The sequence below is a fragment of the Bombyx mori genome, chromosome 17, assembly GCF_030269925.1.
Source record: "Bombyx mori chromosome 17, ASM3026992v2".
NCBI classification, from domain to species: domain Eukaryota; kingdom Metazoa; phylum Arthropoda; class Insecta; order Lepidoptera; family Bombycidae; genus Bombyx; species Bombyx mori.
In genome coordinates, this window is record NC_085123.1 from 2,494,129 (window position 1) to 2,507,946 (window position 13,818).

General features: G+C 40.9%; 1 protein-coding gene across 1 annotated transcript in view; it reads right to left on the reverse strand.

Moving 5' to 3' along the window:
• LOC105841610 (uncharacterized) overlaps nt 1-5,004 on the reverse strand; it is a 36,380-nt gene extending 31,376 nt beyond the window's left edge. The window contains exon 1 of the mRNA XM_021347622.3: nt 4,812-5,004. The gene's annotated coding sequence lies outside the window, so the exon portion shown is untranslated. The remainder of the gene's footprint in view (nt 1-4,811) is intronic.
• Between the last annotated feature and the right edge of the window lie 8,814 nt (nt 5,005-13,818).

The following is a 13,818-nucleotide window of genomic DNA, read 5'->3' on the forward strand; positions in this document are numbered from 1 at the left end:
AGTAGATAAGATTAAGAAAATAACCCGTGTACCCTCAAGAGGCGCCTTTCGATCTGTAGCGTCATATCATGTAGGATGACGGACAAGAAGTTTGAAGAGAGCAGGGTGTCCGTCATGTAATTAAAATGTCAGACCAATGTTGTCTTCTAATACGTACGGTGGACGTAGAATAACCACTTGAGGTTACGAGTCTATACTATGTAAACATGTAGGCAAAAGAAGAAGGCAGGCAGGTGTAGGTAAAACTTTTTTGTGCCCTGCATTTTTGGTGACATAAGACTAAACTAACACTTCTTTGTGTTAATGAAAATATAGTTTTAACTTAAAATAACAATTATTGAAAGATACAAATGTCCTGTTATTGTGAATATTAATTAATAAACAACAGGAAAGATCAGGAAGAGTGAAAATCGAAATTAGGTTAACAAAGGAAAAACCTTTCCACAGAGCGGGTATTTTTGTTCGGTGAACAGAAAATATCGAACAGTTATCGAGCTATTTAAGATTTGCATATTATTAATTTGAGAATCTGGTTAATCTGATTCCGGTTTATGACATTTGAGATTACGTACATACCGCTACATAGTTAAAACAGCAATTGGCGTTTTAAATAAATATAGAAGGGAGAATCTATGAGTAGAAGCACCTACTCGGGTAGCTGTTAGCAAGTCTCACTCCTCCTGGCTGACCTGTGCTCGCCCACTTGTCCTGGTGAAACTGAAAAATTGAAGCATCTGTTCGACGAAGCCTCATAGAATATCACTTTTGTTTTTGTTTAAAACAAAAAAGAAAAGATCTCACAATCTACGACGATACAATTTAAAAATTTTAGATGAGCATAGAGTAAGTTCTGCACAGGAAGATGCTTAGCATCATTCATGTTTTACAGACTGGATATTTTTTGATGACAACTAGTGCTGTAAATAAGACCTAAATAAGAGCGATTCGGCTGTGTCGGTGTTCGAATCCCGCAGGCAGGTCCACATTTGTCAAATGATATACGTACTTAACAGATCTTCCCGGAGGAGTTTGAAAAAAAAACAATGTGAAACTACGTGTCTTTTACTGGTGGTATAACGTCTTGTGAGTCCACACGGGTAGGTACCACCACCCTGTCTACTTCTGGCGTAAAGCAGTAAAGTGTTTCGGTTTGAAGGGTGGGGCAACCGTTGTAATTTAAAAACTAAGACATTAGAACTCATATCTCAAGGTGTATGGCGGCATTTAAGTTGTAAATGTCTATGGGCACCGGTAAACACCTAACACCAGGTGGGCCGTGAGCTCGTCCACCCATCTAAGTAATAAAATAAATAAAAACGTGTATGCCTTTTTGTTTGTAAAAAAACTTTGTTAATTCCTACAGGATAACGTAGCTCAAATATCAGAAATAAAATGACACAACATCCTTAATATACAAAACAGATGGCTTAGGAATTAAACGCGTGTGTTGGGTCGCCATTTCTAGTTTAGTACAGGACATTATTTCAGTAATTATGTATCGTTTATACAAACGGCTGTACTTAACGTGAGATATGCATTAAACTGACCTTACTTGTAGAATACTTCGTTATAATGTGCTTAATGTGTATGGCTGGTGTTGGAAGCGGTAGCGGATATAATTTGTGAATGACCGCACACAGTTCTGTTACGATTTCGATATTTTAGTTAAATCTATTTGGTTGCATCAGGTCAGATCTAGCTATCGGTGTGGACCAATATCATGCGGGCCACGCCACCCATGATCGAACACTATGGAGGAAAGTCACATGTGGTCGCGATCCTCAGCAGTGAGGGAACGGTGAAGAAGAAGAATTTGATTAGAGTATTTGTGTCTTTCTTTCTTCTGTGTCTCGTTTAGTTCTCGTGTGTGTTCCGGTATATCTGACGTAGGACCAAATCTAAGCTTCGGGTCGTAGGTTTGAAAAAAATTATGGAGAAAAAATTATTCTTTACATTTAATATATCGATTGATTCGTTGAGTTTATGCAATTTAGTGCCTTATTGTATGTATAAGGAGATTTTTTTAAACTGGCATTTGATATAAATAGTTCTCTTGTGTATTTTATTTGATGATCTAGAACGTGTTTTCCACATAGTCATGGCAAACAATAACTCGCAGACACAGCTCACTGAGTTTCTCACCGGATCTTCTCAGTGGGGCGTGATTCCAATCCGGTGCTAGATTTGACGAAGCACTGCTTTTCCTGAGGCAGATGTTAGCATGTTCTCTCGGACTGAACCCTGTAAGCTGACCCACTAGTCATTGTGAAGACATAACCCTCCTTCAAGGCTACTGCCAGTTAGGTAAGAAAAAAATGTAAATCTATTAAAAAGTAAAACATTTTATTGCTTAGACATGTGAACTAGGATTGGGAGAGGCCTATGTCCAGCAGTGGACGACTGTGGGCTGATGATGATGATGATGATGTGAATTAGCCCTCCAGATGTTAAGTGGTAATCGAAGCTCGAAGCTCACCAACACTCTCTTAGTTTAACTCTCAATAGTATTGTATAAAGCAATCCCGAAATTCAAACCGCATTACTTCGTATTAGAAATAGGCTGTGGTCCCTACTCGTATGGGCTTACAAGACTTCATACCACGAGTGGTGAACTGTCGGTTAGTTCTTTTGTCGTCTATTTTATGTACATATGGGAACGGTCAATTCGTTCCTTGTCGTCTGGTTCGTGTCCGTTTTTTAGGAAGTCAAAAAAAGTACCGCCTGCCGCTAGTCACGTACACTCTCGTTCCATTTCTTTCTTTATTTTTGAATTCTTGTCAAGTGTCTGTCTTAGTTTGTGTCTAGTCGTTGTAGGTCTTATGTCCTGTCAAAGAGGTTGCAGGCCACGGCAAGTGAATTTTTAACTGATTATATTTAAGCGCATTACCGCTGTCTCTCGTCACTTGTCACACGAAATCACAACGATTTAAGACTAGTCGCGGGTAAGTTCTTAGTTCGGGCAGCGCTCGCAACTAGAGCTGTTCAGAGCGACCGTAACTCAGGAGCACAAAGGACGATGTGTGATAAACGTGCCCTCATTCATGCTCACTCCGTCCGTACATGAGGACTTTGAACACCGAAAGATCGCTTACCGATAAACCTCCAAAGAAAAGGCGTTTGTAAATGTTTATCACGGTAAAGTTGCTTAGCGAAAATTCAAAACTAAACACGAAAAATATTAAAAGTAAAAAATACATGTACTTAGTGGATAGGCTAATATTAAATGGGTGTTGTACTCCCTACACCAGTTGCGGGGGCGTTAACGATAAGAATCTTTGCGGGGGTGAGAAATAATAATGTTAACTTTAAATACCCAGCGAAGCGGACGGGTATATCTAGTCTTTATTATAAATCTCAGTAGCAGGTAACCCCCAGGTATCGATCTCGTATTAAAAGATTCAGACACAGCTTATGGTATCTGTGGTCTTCGGCTGGTGGTAGTCGAGTCACGGCCGTGTTCTCATCTGGTTCATTTTATTGCCGTCCTTAAAAATCTTATGATAATGGACCCGTCGTAGCGTTCATGAAACAACGTGGAGGGAAATTCAAAGCTAAATGAAAGCAGTGGTTCTGGAAAGTATGAGTGAATCATGCTCCGATGGTGAGGGATGCGATGGTAAAAATAAAATGATGGAATAATCTTAAGCAATTCAGACCACTCTCCGCGCGACATTATAACTACAAAACACAGAGAGACTGATTCCTTCTGTAAGTCCAAGGAAAACTTTATCCACACTGATCATAATAAAAACAAACGCAAAGCCAGTGCATTTTGGTTACTTAGTTGATTTTATTAGTTCGTTGTTGTAACTTAGAACAGATTTTGTAACAAAATCGACTGTATTATCACTACATAGTATAAAACAAAGTCGCTTTCTCTGTCACTATATTTGTCTGTCCCTATGTATGCTTAAATCTTTAAAACTACGCAACGGATTTTGATGCGGTTTTTTTAATAGATAGAGAGATTAAAGAGGAAGGTTTTTAGGTATAATAACATTCAATAAATGGTGGAAAAATCAATAATAAATTACAATTTCCGAAGCGAAGCGACGGCGGGTCGCTAGTATGTATTAAACTACAAATGTGTAATGAATAAACACGCTTGACTCAAAATTAGAATCTTTGTTTTATTTGAAATTAAAACTAGACTTTGCCCGCGGCTCTGTTCGTTTTAATCGGAATTGATGGCGCATATGTTATTGGATGAATGTTTGAATAAATCTTTTCAGACCGCTCGATAAACTGAGACCGTTGTTGGTATGATTTATGAATGAAATACGACGTTGAAATTGTATTTTTATAGACCGTCGAAAGACTAGACTCGCCGGGGACATCTCGATACTCTGTTTGGTCGGCGGGGTTAGTGGTAGTCATTAAAAAAAGCGTTATTTTATTATACAGAAATGGGTTTTGAACACACGTTTTTGATTGCCTTAGTATGTATCTTAGTTCGTTTGTAACGGAATATTTGAATGTCACGCCTTGAAAATTGGCATACGCATCAACAACTGATTAAGATACAATAATTTTATAACTTCGCTTTGATATTCTAACCTAAATCAACATGGTCAAAAAAAAAAGAACTGAAATTAATAGTTAGTTTGGTTTGCTATTTAAGTTTGTTTTTTATAAAGTTTTTACTACATATATCACTTATTTTTTCTCTAAAAGTATTTTTTATAGCTCAGATGGCTGGACAAGCTCACGGCCCAACTGGTATTAACTGGTTACTCTACATAGACATCAATAACATAAATGCCGCCTCCCACCTTGAAACATGGGTTCTTGATATGGTTTAAAGATCTTACCAGTGTCCTATCTTCAAATCGCAGAGCACAGGCAGTTACGAAATAATATATTAACACACTTATATAAATTAGAATTAATTACGCTATGTTTTAGAATTTTTTATCGAAATCACATGGCAGCAGAGCATGGTTTAGAATGTTTAGATTTTTTTTATCGAAATCACAGTTTTTTTATTTTCTTTTACTTCACGAACCGACAGATATTTTTTCTTCACTAGTCAAGACACCTATTGTCACTGTCTATGTCTATGTTTACTTTTTTTTATTCAGGAGTTTCTATATCTATCAACTCCAACAGTTCTAAGGTCTCATTTTTACAGTACAACAGCTGCTACCCTTCAAACCTAAACGCATTACTGCTTCACGGCAGAAATAGTCAGAGTGGTAATTACCTACCCGTGTGGACATCCTATATATAACCAGTAATACCCCATTTTTTTGCGTGTTTAAATTTTTATTACGCGAAGTTAATCCTTCAATGCCGAAGTCAATCTTAACATTTGTTTAGTACAGTCTTTCTCAAAGTGGGCGATAACGCCCCCTGGGGGGCGTTGGAAACCTAGAGGGGGGCGTTAAGGGGCCCAGGAAAAAATGGGGGGCGTTGATGTGGGTTAGGGGGGCGCTGTAAAATTTGTAATTTCATTTACTTAATTTACCCATTACCGTCCAATTTCAAAAAGTAAAGTAAGCCTAAACAGCTCACTTATTGTAAACATTGTTTACTATTTTATTTCTATATAATAATAGGTTGGGGAAAAAGTTTCTTCGCATTTTTTAAGAACATTCTCAACATTTTTTAATATAGTTTATTCGCATTTAAATAAAGTATGTCGGTACCATTTTGTTCGATAACTTTTTGCCATCTTGTAGGTAGGGACATGATCCCATTGCTATAGAAAATGTGGGGCTTCTGATCAAAATACCGCGACAATTGGTTTTGGCAATCCTCTCGTGATGTTAACCTGACACTGCCTAAAGAATTCTGAAGAGACCGAAACAGGTAGAAATCTGAAGGTGCAAGGTCAGGACTATACGGCGGATGCATTAACACCTCCCAGCCAAGCTCTCTTAATTTTTGCTGAGTGGCTAAAGATGTGTGAGGTCTAGCGTTATCGTGATGAAAAACCACACCCCTTGTGTTGATTAATTCCGGCCGCTTTCTCTCAACTTCTTGCTTTAATCTCATCAGTTGTTCGCAGTAGAGTTCAGAATCGATGGTCCTGCCTGGTGGTAACAGCTCATAATGTATAATGCCCTTCCAATCCCACCACACACACAGCATCACCTTGTTGCGAGTTAACCCGGGATTTGCCAGAGTCTGTGAAGCCTGACCGGCCTTTGACCACAACCTTTCTTGTACGTTCTTGTCGTACGTGATCCACTTTTCATCACCAGTTATCAGCTTCTTCAAAAATGGTTCGGTTTCATTACGTCGTAATAAAGAATCACAAATGAGTGAGTACACGGTTCATTAGGTTTCTTTCAGTGAGCTTTTTTGTGTGCCCAGTTTTTTTCAAATGCGCCATAACTATTTTGTGGTCAATTCCCAGTTCTTCAGTTACGTCGTAACTACTGATATGCCGATCTTGCCCCACTTTTGCAAAAATGGCATCGATTTTATCCGTAATAGGGCGACCAGAGCGACGTGCATTTTTGACATCAAAATTTTCGGATTGAAAACGCTTAAACCAAATTTGTGCTACTCTCACAGATACTGCACTAGGTCCATAAACATCACAATATTTTTTCACGACTGGCGTTGCTTTTTCACCTTTTTTGTAGTAAAATTTTAAAATGTATCGAATATCTTCATTAGATTCACTCATCTTGACAGTACGAAAAATAAATAAAATCATACATCTTCCTAATTTTAATTTGGAATTATCTTCTTTCGAACTTAAACTTTTAATGATACCAAAACCAGCCAGATACAAATAGTATAGCCAAGGAGATTTTATTACAAGTTCATACATTTTTAAGCTATTGCATAGCTTTTATCGCGGGCCTTGAGCGCGGCGACCGAATCATGAAATTCCGTAACGAAAAAAACCTAACATCCCTCACTCCGCCTACCATGTAGCTCGCGTTCAACACATTCACACGTTGCGCTTGTGTAGTGTTTGTGAATAAGCGCGTGGCGTGACGTCACACTGCATGCGCATCATGAAAAGTCTGCCCATCTCTCTCGCGCGCGGTTTAGCTTATGAATATGAAGGGGACAGTTAAGGTTTTGCCTTTATTAAGGTTTAATATAGCGTGGTCTTGTTTTATTATTGTTTTAATATTAAATTATCATTGTATAATTATAATGTCATAAGTTGATAAAAAATGCTATGCAATAGCTTTACCGTCGCAGTTCCCGAGTGCCACACGTTTTTTTTTTTGTCAAGAGGAAATCGCCAGACTCCGCCCTTCACTGGGGATGGAGGGCGGGGCATGTCGGAGTCGAACCGACTAAAACCTCTTGTCGCTCAACAACCAGCATCCAAACCTCGCATGAGACAGAGCTCATGAAAAGGCAAAGGGGGAAAGTGAAGCGCTTAGTGCGGAGCACATCTCTCCCATTACCCTCCCCCTCGGGACGCCGGACTGGTCGTCGTCGGCGCCACGACCACCAGCCCTCTCGGTCGGCAGGCTGTCCGAAGCCTGCCTAGATGGCGCCGGTTAGAATGGTCTATCCTACGGAATACCCCGCTGGGTCAGAACCAGCGTGGGTTGAGGATAGCCGGCCTTCCATCACCCGGATGCTCATGCGTAAAACGTGTGCAGATCAGCTTGCACGTCGTCTTCTTAGGCCCCCTTCGCCGATCCCCAGGCCGACATGTGAGGGAGATCCGAAACACTTAGAGGGCCAGGGCTTGGGCGAGATTCGCCTCCCTGGACCCCGCTCGATGGCGGCGGGCCTGTGCATCTCTCACGCGCCCCGCCGCCTCTTTTAGCGAGATGGTGCACTCGCAGAAGTCGAGCATCGCCTTTCACGACTCGTCGTCACCGAGCATCGATGCCACAACACTCGGCAACGACAAGTCGTTTCCTATTTTTGCGACGAGGACACGCCGCCGCCCCTCCCATGCGGGGCAGGCGACGAGCGTTTGCTCTGCCGTGTCCAAGTCGCAACCACGGTGGCACTCTACCGTCGGCTCGGCTCCGATCCGGTGCAACCATGCCCAGTGAGTACCTGCGTGAGCCGGAAAGTGAGGCGTCTTCTGTCACGATTCACCCAATTCACAAGAACCGGGCGAATCGCCTCGACGGTCCTACGACCAGCCGAAGGATCGCTGGAGCCGCCTGGACCATGACTCCAGCATAGACCGCCGAGATTGGGCCCTCCGCGCTCTGACCACACCGGGGCTTGGACGCGCCACGCTCCGGGCACGAAGGTTAGCCCGCCACTGATAGCCAGCGGCGGGCGCCTCCGCCTCCAGGACCCAAGGCGGCGTCCCAGTACACACGCCGGCTCGAAAGAGATGGTGCGATAACCACGGATGATCCTGACCGCGATGCGGTGCGTTGCGGCCGTTGCAGCAACTTCGCTACCCCCACGGCCAGTGACTGGCCCTACGCGGGCGCCTCGTATAAGGCGCGTCACCTGGTCAGGCCCCCCGATGTTGGGAAGAAGCCGGCTTAACACGCCGGCCACCCCCAACAAACGAGGGACCAGGTTCTGAAAGTGAACACGGAAGGTCCAACGACTGTCCAGAATGAGGCCGAGGTACTTCAACTGCACCCCGACCCGATACGGACGCCTCCAACAACGATATGGGCATCGACAGGTGGCACTCTCCGCGGCCTGTGGAACCACATGGCCTCGGTTTTACTGAGTGTCACGTCGAGGCCTAATCTCCTGATTTTGCCGATGACATGCGCCACCCCAGCGGTGGCAAGACGAGCAAACTCAGCAAAACTCCCCCCCAGGACATGACCAGCGTGTCGTCTGCGTAACAGATTACGCTTAGGCCCGGGAGGAGGGCACCTCTCAGTACCCAGTCATACCCGATATTCCACAAAAGGGGGCCGAGCACCGACCCCTGTGGAACATCGCGCACGGCCGGGAACCTGTGTACGATCCCACCGTGCTCAGTACACGTGACCGATCTGTCCTCCAAGTAGGAAGCCACCAGTTGGCGAAGGTAGGGGGGCACTCCGTGTCTTACCAGGAACATTTTTTAAATAAAAGAACACTTATTGCGGCATAACTATAATAGTTAGACATATGCTGTCGCGACACTTTTTGTAAATACTAATGTTTTTTACAAAGTCGTAGTACATTATTTTATTCTGTCATCAATAGTTTTCGTAGGGCACGCGACGTAAATAATATTTTAGGTAAAAAAAATTTACACCTTGGGTTATTGGAGTTTTAGTAAGGATACCTAATTTTTTTCAAAAAAGAATATAGCCTATGTCACTCGGGAATAGTGAAGCTTCCAAATAGTGAAAGAATTTTTCAAATCGGTTTAGTAGTTTCGGAGCCCATTGAATACAAACAAACAAATCTTTCCTCTTTATAATATTAGTATAGATATTAATTATTACAAATAATAAAAACGCTGACTTAGGCGGCGGTTTTTATTTGAACCAGTTCTAAATTATAAACTAAAATTCTATGAAAAATTACCCATATTTATCTATAATACGAAATGATATTAATTTATTTTTCGCAGTTTCCTTCCTTCTTGCGTCGATAATCCTCAGTGCTGAGGGTCGTGGCCTCCTCTAATAACTTTTTCCTGCATCATCTTGCGCCATTCCTGCCTGTCCTCGGCTGTGTGGATAGCAACGTGGACTGAGGTATTGAGAGTGGAGCGTATTTGGTCCGACCAGCGCATTGGATTTCTGCCTCTGTGTCTTCTCCCGCATACCTTGCCTGTTACCAGCAGCTTTTCCAGATTGTCACCTCTCTTTCTGGCGATATGTCCAAAGATCTCGAAACTCCTCCGCGCGCATGTAGTGCGGAGGTGCATTGGAATCTTGAGCTCGGTAAGAATGGATTCGTTGGTTCTGTGTTCTGTCCAACGAATCCCGAGCATTTTCCTCCAGCACCACATCTCAAACGCGTCGATGCGTTGGCGGTCGGCTTTCTTGAGGGTCCAAGTCTCTGCGCCGTAGAGAAAAATGCCACCCAAACACGGTCCATTTGGGCCATACTGATTCGCCTTCTGAGGTCCTTTTCGGAGGATCCATTACTAGCTATGACGGAGCCCAGATAAATGAAATCCTCTACGAGTTCCAGGTTTAGCTTATTCGTAGTTTAATAAGTTATTATTGTTAGTAGTATTATTTACTAGTTGAAATTATTGTTAGTAGTATTATTTACTAGTCGAAATATAATTTTTTAATTATCTTATGATGAGAATCTTATATTAATGAGTAAGATAATCAACAAAAATAGTTTCGTTCTAATAAATTAGCATAGTAATAGAGTGAACTAGCAATTTATTTTGGTAATTCTGAATTTAAACAAACATATTGATGAGAAGAATTCATTTTTACTTTGCAAATTTGTAAATACAGGCTCTGTAGCAATGCACGGACATATAATAATATGAAGAAACAATAATAGCATCTACAAATATATATGTACCACGTGGTACTACATTTACTAAAATTGATACAACATTTATTAATTAAATTAATGAAATTGTGGTTTTAAAGTTTTAGGGGTGTATAAAAATGGGGGGCGCTGAAAAATAATTGATATTCAAAGGGGGCGGTAAAAGAAATAAGTTTGATAATCACTGGTTTAGTATGTGTTTCATTAGAAAAATTGATACCTGCCTGCGGGATTCGAACACCGGCTCAGTCGCATCGCTCGATACGAACGCACCGGGCGTCTTATCCATTAGGCCACGATGACTTCAAAAGCTTATTGGACGCTAATGAGCCACTTTTCTCCTTTTATGTTTTGTTCTGGCCATCAACTTTGACATACACGACGTACGCGGGCCATTCCACTGATTCGGTATCCTTAACTATGAAATATATTTGAATCTGAGGAAGGTGATACTCAATAAGAATCTATTATGGATAAAAAGTAGGTAGGCTGTGCGTTAATTTTTTTTTCTACCTATGCTGATAGCCTTAAGAGGCTATTTCAGCTTCGCCCTTCGTAGGTGAGCTCACGGGGCTCAAGCCGGAGTGTTGCTAACACTGGCCCTAGCAAGAGCAGTGCTTCGCAGAATCTACCACCGGATCGGAAACGCGACCCACTGTGAAGATCCAGCGAGAAACTCAATGGGCTCTGTCTATGGGTAAATTTACTCGTCGAGCCCTCTGTCGCAAGCGACGGGTTCGACGAGGACGGTGACCGGTGCTTGTAGTACCTAAAAGCACCGTTAATGTATCGGGAGGATCCGTAATGACGTGTTTTGGGCCACGTCGAACCCAGTAAATAGCGAATATGAATGGAATAAGTGAATCGTAATCGCGTTTTGAACAAAGCTTGACTGCCCAAAAGCGGATTGTCGATAATCCCATTCTCACGGATTGTTTGGAACCTCTGGGTCTGCGGAGGGACTTCGGCTCCCTATGTATTTTGTACCGTATGTTCCATGGGGAGTGCTCTGAGGAATTGTTCGAGATGATACCGGCATCTCGTTTTTACCATCGCACCGCCCGCCACCGGAGTAGAGTTCATCCATACTACCTGGAGCCACTGCGGTCATCCACAGTGCGTTTCCAGAGATCTTTTTTGCCACGTACCATCCGGCTATGGAATGAGCTCCACGGTGTTTCCCGAGCGCTATGACATGTCCTTCTTCAAACGAGGCTTGTGGAGAGTATTAAACGGTAGGCAGCGGCTTGGCTCTGCCCCTGGCATTGCTGAAGTCCATGGACGACGGTAACCACTCACCATCAGGTGGGCCGTATGCTCGTCTGCCTACAAGGGCAATAAAAAAATAAAAAACTAGCGAAGGTTTTTCTTTCGAAGGGATGAGTGAATAGCTTAGCGCAATGTAGGTTTACATTGACTTGACTCTCAGTTTATTTCTAGACGTTCCCGAGGCTACGTTCTATGCGTGCAGAGATAATTCGAGCAATCATTCACGGTTGGAGGTTTGCTAACAATGAATGGCATGAATGACGGTTGTTAATTAAAAAATACTTGTACAAATAGTTTTAACGGTCAATTGTAATGCAGAATTAAAATATCGGTAACAAAAACACATCCGTTGCGAAGTCGGTAAACAACAATAGAAACCTAACCTATTTCTTGTCACCAACAATTTGTATGTAATGAAAAATCATTAATTAATGTCACAGTAATATCATTAAATGTTTAAAGTATCGTTATTGTGTGTATTGTATGTATTGTTGATATAAAACTATGATGCACCGGCTTAATTACGTATTAGCGCAAGTCGAGAACTAGGCGATCTGAAAAATCGCTCATCAAATTATTCGCCAGCCAGCGCGCGTGTGTCTTATGTTCCACAATATAAGATCGAAAATGGTTATCTGTTGGTTTTTTTACGTGTTTGTTATAACTACAGTCGATTGCAGTACGATTTCAACTTGTGCCACTATCGAACGAAGTCGCCTGTAACACGATCTAAGGTACTCCTTTGTGATGCCGACTTCGCCAGGGTTGTGGACATGTTTCTTTAAAAAAAATTTATTAATTCTATTCGTATGAATATTAATGTGATGTGACATTTTTCTTTCCGAATAATTAAGTATGTGCATGTGTTAGTTCTTCTTGCTTTAGTCAGTTGTTTTATTGAAATATCGAAAGGTGAAAAGAGACTTTTAGAATTTATAATTACAACTTGAATTTCATTTTGAATGTTTATTGTCGACGGACGTAAGCGGACATAATGGAGCACTACTTTTGATTAAGAAAAGTTTAAAGCAATTTGATTAAAAATTAAAAACAAATACGGTTTAATATCGCGTGTTTTATTGTCATTATATTAATTTTAAATACTTTATTTTTCCCGCTCTGTTTTTATTGCTTAGGTGAGTGGACGAGCTTACGGCCGATCTGATGTTAAGTGGTCACCGGAGCCCATAGACATCTACAATTTACCGCCACCTACATTGAGATAATAGTTTTAAAGGTCTCAGTTTTACTAGATCCTTCGATATTCGTTCGACTATTCGGCGATAGATGGCGTTAATCTTACCGTCGTAACAATACGTAAGGCTATATCAAAATTGTTTTAAATTAGCTATAAGAATATTTATAGCACTGAAGTGAAACCGATTGAAGGGAGCAACAAGCAATAGGTAAATTTATTTACGACACCGCATCGATGAAGCATTAAGGTGAAGTAAATTATTCAAACACATGACAGCCCTGCCGTCCACTGAATGCGATATGAGACGAGCTTTGTTTGCTTGTCAAACAGACCCATGTCGGTATTAGAGGTGGCATTTAATAAAATAATATTTTTAGTTAAATTGGATGTTTTTATTTTAAAATCGATTAATTAATTAATTAATTTATTTATGTACACACAGAAAAGAAGACATAGTATAGAGTAATAGGAAAATTATGTACAAAGGCACTGCTTGTTTCTTTAAGAAATCTCTTCCTGCAAGACCTGCGAGAGGAGTATGAGAATAATAATTAAAAGCGATTAATGTGAAAATCTCGTTAAATTTGTGGTCACTGGTTGTGCAATATGATCTTAACTTAGATTTATCAATAATGTTTTATTATTTTAGGGAGCCGTCTCACCTTTAGATATAGAATTGAAATCCTGATTGCATTTTAAGACGACTGTCCCCTATTGAATAAAGAACGATGAGTCTTACATATTAGAGCTAGGATTCCTAAGTTTTGATTAAGTTGGATACTTGACCAACAATTCGGATTAATTTTGCTACTAAATTGTTTTTTTTTTCGTTTTTGGACTAAATAAAGGTTAAAAATGAAAAATTTTAATTATATTTTTTAGAATTATATTTATACAGTTTTTCAAAACATTATTTATTGGTTTTGTACTATCGATACTACTGATACAATTGTTTTAATGGAAAACAAACTTGCAATGCTAATTAT